Source organism: Prionailurus bengalensis, chromosome B2 (assembly GCF_016509475.1).
Source record: "Prionailurus bengalensis isolate Pbe53 chromosome B2, Fcat_Pben_1.1_paternal_pri, whole genome shotgun sequence".
In the NCBI taxonomy this organism is placed as follows: domain Eukaryota; kingdom Metazoa; phylum Chordata; class Mammalia; order Carnivora; family Felidae; genus Prionailurus; species Prionailurus bengalensis.
The window spans coordinates 105,793,099-105,800,980 of record NC_057349.1 but is presented as its reverse complement, the minus strand read 5'-3'; positions in this window follow the sequence as shown (position 1 = coordinate 105,800,980).

Here is a 7,882-nt window from a genome sequence, read left to right as displayed (position 1 = left end):
TATGTTGTGGTTTATTGCTCCCTTGTAGATCTGCTCATTCATTCATTCACTCATTCAATATTTTTTTGTTTATTTATTTATTTGAGAGAGACAGAGATAGCACAAGTGGGGAAGGGAGAGACAGAGAGATAGGGAGAGAGAATCCCAAGCAGGCTCTGTGCTGCCAGTGCAGAGTCTGACGCAGGGCTCTCACGAAACTTTGAGATCATGACCTGAACCAAAACCAAGAGTCGATACTTAATCTACTGAGCCATCCAGGCGTCCCACATTCAATATTTTTGGAGTGCTTACATATAGCAAGCATTGTTATAGGCACTATACTAGAGTAATAAACGAAGCAAAGTCTCTGTCTTGATGGAGATTATGTTCTAGCATTCTAGCTGGGGGAGAAGACATAATGAGTAAATCGAAACATATATGACAATACACTAAAAGTGTCTTACACCATGGTCAAGTGGAACTTATTCCAGAGATCCAAGGATGTTTCAATATCCACAAAGCAGTCAATGTGACACACAACATTGACAGAATGGAGGATAAAAATCATATAATCATCTCAATAGATGCAGAAAAAACATTTGACAAAATTTGACATCCATTTATGATGAAAACTCACAACAAAGTGAGTATGGAGGAAATGTACCTGAACATAATAAAGACTATTTATAGCCAGCCCACAGCTGGCTCATACTCAATGGTGAAAAGCTAAAAGCTTTTCCTCTAAGATCATAAACAAGACAAGGATGTCCACTCTCACCACTTTTGTTCAACCTAGTATCAGACGTCCTAGCCAGAACAATTAGGCAAGTAAAGGAAATAAAAGGCACCCAAATTGGGAACAAGCAAATAAAACTGTCACTGTTTGCAGATGAGATGATATTATATATAGAAAACACTAAGTACTCTATCAAAATACTGCTAGAACTAATAAATTCAGTAATGTTGCAGGATACAAAAATCAATACACAAAATCTGTTGTGTTTTTTACACTAATAACAAACTATCGGAAAGAGAAATTCATGCAATTTGCAATTGCATCAAAAAGAATAAGATGCCTAAGTATAAATTTAGCCAAGGAGGTGAAAGACCTGTATATTTAAAACAACAAGACATTAGTGAAACAAACTGAAGAAGACATAAATAAATGGAAAGATATTCTGTGCTTAAGGATTTGAAGAATTTATATTATTAAAAATATCCATATTACCCAGAGCAATATATAGACTCAATGCAATCCCTATCAAAATTCCAGTGGTATTTTTTACAGCACAAACAATGCTAAAATTTGTGTGAAGCCACAGAACCCCAAATACCCAAGGAAATTTTAAAAAAGAAAAAATCTGGAGGCATCATGCTTCTTACTTTCAAACTATATTACAAAGCTATAGTAATTAAAACAATATGATATTGGCACAAAACCGGACACAAAGATCAATGGAACAGAACAGAGAGACACACATACATGGTTGATTAATTGATGACTAAGAAGACAAGAACATACAATGGAGAAAGGACAGTCACTTCAATAAAGGTGTTAGGAGAATTGGACAGCCACGTGCAAAAGACTGGAACTGGACCACTACTTACACAATGGATCAGAAAATGGATTAGAGACTTGAATATAAGACCTGAAACCATAAAACGAGAAGAAAACATAGGCAGTAAGCTCCTTGACACAGTAATCATCTTGTTGATGATTTTTTGAATCTGACACCAAAAGCAAAAGCAACAAAAGCAAAAATAAACAAATGGAACTACATGAAAGTATAAAACTCCTGGACAAAAAAGGAACCCATCAACAAAATGAAAAGACAACCTATTGAATGGGAGAAGATTATTGCAAATTGTATATCTGATAAGGGGCTAATATCCAAAATATACAAAGAACTCATACAACTCAATAGCTCAAAGACAATCTGGGTAGAAGAATTTGCAGTGACATGGATGGAGCTAGAGGGTATAACTCTAGGCAAAATAAGTTAGAGAAAGACAAATACCATATGATTTCACTCATATGTGGAATTTAAGAAACAAAACAAATGAGCAAAGGGCAAAAAGAAAAAGAGAGAGACAAATCAAGAAACAGACTCTTAATTGTAGAGAACAAACTCATGGTTAACAGAGGAGAGGGGGTGGGGGAATGGGTGAAATAGGTGATGGGGATTAAGGAGGGCACTTGTCATGATGAGCACTGGGTGCTGTATGGAATTGTTGAATCACTATATCGTACACCTAAAACTAATATAACACTGGATATCAATCAACTGGAATTAAAATAAAAACTGAAAAAATGGGCAGAAGATCTGAATAGACATTTTTCCAAAGAAGACATATACAGATGGCCAACAGGTACATGGAAAGATGGGAAATCATTAACCATCAGGGAAATGAAAATCAAAACCACAGTAAGATATCATTTCTGTTAGAATGGCTATTATCAAAAAGACAAGAACAAATGTTGGCAAAGATAGGGAAGAAATGTAACCCTTATACATTGTTGATGGGGATGTAAATTGGTACAACCCCTACGGGAAAGGGTATGGAGGTTCCTCAAAAAATTAAAAAGATAACTACCATTAAAAAGATAACTAACAATTCTCTTCTGGGTATTTATCAGAAGAAAACGAAAACACTAATTGGAAAAGATGTATGCATGCCTTGTTCAATGCAGCATTACTTACAATAGCCAAGCTATGGAAAGAACCTAATGTCCATTGCCATTTATGATAACATAGATTGACCTTGAGGGCATTGCTAAGTGAAACAAACCAGACAGAGAAAGACAAATATTGTACGATCTTTCTTTTTTTTTTTTTTAATTTTTTTATCTTTATTTTTGAGAGAGAGGGAGAGACTGAGTGTGAGTGGGGGAGGAATAGAGAGAGAGGGAGACACAGAATCCAAAGCAGGCTCTAGGCTCTGAGCCGTCAGCACAGAGCCCCATGCAGGGCTTGAACTCACAGACTGTGAGATCATGACCTGAGCCAAAGTCAGATGCTCAACTGACTGAGCCACCCAGGCGCCCCTGTACGATCTTTCTTATTTGTGAACTCTTAAAAAAAGAAAAAGAGAGAGAGAAAAAAAACTCAAGCTCATAGATACAGAGAACAGATTGGTGTTTGCAAGAGGTGGGAGTGAGGAACCAGGAAAGATAGTGAACTGTTTTGCGGGGGAGGGGTTTAAAGAAATTGAATAAGATTGTTTTTTTTTTTTTTTTTACAAGTGTAATTTTTCAAAAGTAAAAAGGGAATGAGGACTAAAAGGAAACAAGTTTAGCAGTAAGGATTTTTTTAAGTGAAAGAAAAATCTAAGAATGTACACTTGATAAGATGGGAAATAAGTTTGACTTGATATCTTATACCATATTGAGGAGAGTAAAAAACTAAAAATAAAAGCATTACATATCAAAAGAACATTTGCTTGCTGATATTATAGCTGCCTGTATAGTCTACCTTTTTTTTTTTTTTTTTACCTTTCCTCTGAATGGCAAGGTAACAGACAGCAATAATAGAGAGAAGCAGCAGAAAATAGCTGAGAGTGAAAAAGAGAGACCATCTTATTATTCAACTCAATTATTTGATTTACTTTAAAAAACACCCTTTAAAACTGTCCTTTTATGTGTTCACTATGTTCTCCTTAAGGTTTCATATTGGTCAATATTCTGAGGCAGAGAACAGATTCCACTCTAGACAATTTTGAATAAAAGGATTTATTACAGCATGTCAGATGGCTTTTCAGAATTGAGATGGTTGAATAGAACTCTGTAGGATGAAATTCCAGAATCTATTTCCAGGTCTGTACCGCAGAACCAGGCTGCTAAAGAAGCTGCTTCTCTTACCATGATCAGGAAACTGCTTGTCAAATCTGGAGGCGTCCCTTCTTATGCATATAAACACAGGGCTGCCTCCATTGGAGCTGCTAAATTAGCTGCAGTTATTGCTTCTGGAACAACATCGCTCCAGTCAGGAAACTTCCTGTAGCAAAATCAGGAAGCTTCAGGATCCCACATCATGCCACCTTTTCTAGAATTAAGAAGCCATTTCTGCCAAATCAACAAGCCTTAGAGACAGAGTGTGGCAGCAGAACTTTGCCACATTTGCTAGAACACCCATTGATAAAATATGTGCCCAACATCCCATTTATCTCAGCTCAAATTTCAAGTGTCATGTGATTGCCTCTGATATAGAACCTGAATAAAACCTGGATCACCAGCTGAGCATGAATTGGGGAAACATTTGTTTCAGCTTTCGGCTCTCCACAGAAAAGGGAAGTCACAAGAGAAGAAAACTGGATTACATGTTCTGAGCCAAACCTCCATAACTACATTAGACTTCATTCTAACTTCTCCCCATTCATCTTTGAAAAATTCAAACTGTTTTTTGTTGTTATACAGAGAATTATATTTTTTGTCCATTTTGAGCATAGTCCCAATAGTCTAGAACATTCCTACTATAAGTAAGTGCTTAATAAATATCTCTTTTGTTGTGTGTGTGTGTGTGTGTGTGTGTGTGACATATATGATATGTCAGAGAATGTTGAGTGCTAATAGAACTATGAATCAGGGGATGAGACATAGCTAGAGGGAGAGAAAGTGAGGGCAGTTGTTATTTTATGTATGATAGCCAGGGAAGGCCGCTTTGATAAAGAGATACTTAAAGACCTGAAATAAATAAAATAGTAGCCATATGACTATATCGTAGAGGGAAAAGCAAATTCAAAAGCTCCCTGAAATGGAAGCCTGCCTGGCCCGGGAAAGAAATAGCACCAGGGTCGGGAATGACTTGAAGGAAGAGGGTGTGGGGCTGGTGGTTACATCATGCTGGCCATGGTAAGCCATTAGGAGGACTTTGGTCTTTTCCCTGCATGTGATAGAAGACGCGGAAGGGTTCTGAGCAAACAAGAGCTATAGCATGACCTAGGTTTTGAAAGGATCGTTCTAGATGTGTGGAGAGAAGTCTGAGAGTAGGGCGGGGCTGAGAGGTAGAAGCAGCAAGATCAGCTAGAATCTATGAGCCAGCAGGCAAGAGATGATGATGACTTGGCCGTGAAGGTGATGAAGCAGCGGTGAAAGTGACGGAAGTGGTTGCCTTTGGGTTTTTGGAAGGCTTCGCTGGTGAATTCGATAGAGGGTACAGGAGAAGAAAGCTTAAGACATTAACCTGAGCAGTAGGAAGAATGGAAGTTGTCACTTACTCAGGTGCGGGAGGCTGCTAGAGAGCTGATCATGTTGAGAGGTGGGGTGGCAAGCAGAGGTTCAGTTGGGGTGTGTTCGCTCTGAGATGGTTGTTGATATCTCTGGGGAGAGGCTGAGTGTGCAGGTGGAGAGGGATGAAGGAGGGGGGACTCGGGCTCAAGAGTTGTCAGTATGTACAGAAGGTTGAGACTAGCCAGGAGACTGGCTCAGCTCAGCCAGGGCCTCATGTCAATAAGAGAGAACATCTAAGCATGAGGCCAGAGTCACTCCATATTTAGATATTAGGGAGCGAAGGAAAGACTAGCAGAGACTGAGAAGGAAGACTCAGAAGAGTAGTATGAAGATCAAGAGAGTGGAATCCTGGAAACCAAGTGAAAAAAGTGTTTGAAGAAGGATGGAATTATGAACTGTGTCAAATATTATTGATAAGGAAGGTAGCCTTATGGACCAGCTTGTCCAGGATAGTCCCCCTGTATGCCTTCATCCTCGATTAATTACTACCAGTGTCCCTTTCACACTTGAAAGTGATCTTGTTCAGACCATAAATTGTATGGTCCCCTGTGGTGGACGTGGAGGTGTGCTATTTGGATCATCTTTCAAGAGAACCTGCTATCGGGAGCGTGGCTAATTGACACCTCCAGCTGCTGTACTTTCAGATCTACTGTGACATTTATGCCAGGTCATGCTTCCCTCAGGCCATTTCCCTCCAATGACTGAATACGGAGGAGTACCAGAAATGTGCCATTCCTGCCCAAAGTGGACGTCACTGGCCGCTAACCGGCCATTTTGACTTGGGGACTTTCTTTCAGTTCAGCTGAGACTTTCCCAGAATGGCACTGTCATCGGAGGTTCTTTTCTATCCCATCCTCCTTTCTCTCTCTCCTTGAAAGGTGTCAGGCCAAGTGGGAACCTCTGAAACTCCGGCCCTCCTAGTTTCCCTCCCCTGGCCGAGTCGAAACAAAGTCAAATACAAAGTCAAAACCCAGCAGATGACAGCGGTTAGTGCCATCAGTAAAGATCTAAAGGTTGCAGGGTTCAAGGTTTCTGTCGTCTTGCTATTTAATTCACCAGAGGTCCTACAGAAACTGCATGGCTCCTGGAAAAGAGCAAGCATACCCGGAGTTAAATCAAATAGAGCTCCAATTATAGTTGCTCTGCCAGATGTAGTATCTTTGCTAGAACATATTAAGGCCTCCAGTACGTGGTACGTGTCTTGGCATCTGCTTATCAGAAAATCATAACTGGTGTATCACCCTATTGATGAGACAGGTAAAAGGATTACTGAGAACTGATCTTCAGATTTAGACACAGGGAGCTAACCGATGGCCTTGACTGTGGGTATGTAGAGGAAACTTAGAGTGGGTAAAAGGAAAATGAATAAGTAAATGGAGGGAGCAAGCAGATGACTCATGTCAGGTGTTTTGTCATTTAAAGGGAACAGAGAAATAACTGGAAGGAGATGGGGTTAAGGGAGTTTTTTGTTTTGTTTTGTTTTCGTTTGTATAGAGGCAGGAATATTGCAACCCGTTTTGTATTAGTGGGAATGATCCAGTAGAGGGGGCAGACTGATGATACAGGGAGAAGAGATGGTAATTGTTGAAGTGATGTCTTGAGCACAAGGAGTGGGAAACAAGTGAAGAAAAATGATATTTGACCCTAACTGGCTCCTACTAAAAGTGGTGAGCTCCCCACTCCTTTTAACAAAAGGATTTTCTTTACCGAAGCAGGCTTCCAGATAGTTTTCCTTTCCTTTTCTTTTTTTTTTTTAACTTTTACTTCAAACTTCAGCTCAACTTCTATTTTTAAATTCACTTGCACCTAATAAAATATAAAAAATTAATGCAATAATTTGAGTGTGTTTTTCACAAAATAATTGGTGGTACCTGCCCAATGTATTTAATATCTAGTTAAGGAGGTAAAGAATATTACAACTCAAGGGTGAATGGGATGATCTTTAGGGTTACCGCAACCTCTTAAATTCTGAACTTTTGTCCCAAGAGGTTAGAAAATAAATGCCAAGTGAATGTCACAGACATTAGATGGGAAGAGTCCTGAGAAAGACGAGAATACTCACTGGGTCTGGGGTGGAGACAAGGCTTCACGGAAGAGGGCAGAACTTGTCAGATTTTGGAGAAGAGAGAACATTTGGGTAACAGGGTAGTTAGAGTGAAGGTTTTCTAATACAGCAGGAGGTAGGAATTTACAAGGAATTTACAATTCCATGGAAGTGTGGAATATGATAAAACATTGCAAACTGCTCTAACCCAGAACAGTCAACTAGAGTTGTGTTTAGGTACTGTTAATTTCTACATTGTGCATTGTTGAGCTGAAGGTGAGTTTGATGTCCTCCTGAAAACTGAGACAAAGTAGCTCTAACTTCATTCTGAGTGTTGCTATGGATACACAGGACAAGAAAGCACAAGAAGTAGATCAGAAAATGAAAAGACAACATACAAAGTATTTTCTCTCATGTCACTTGTAGGGCTTTTCTGTTTATGTTAAGGAGAAAAAGAATAAATGGTGTGTAACTGAGTTCAAGTTAGAAATTCCTCTAATAAAGGAGGTGACAAAAATTAAATATGGACTCTAAAATAGCAGTAAGAAATGTTCTCATAAGCTTTTAGGACCCGAAAAATTACACACTATTAAACTGTGTAATTTTGTTTTATTTTAACATTTAATGTATTG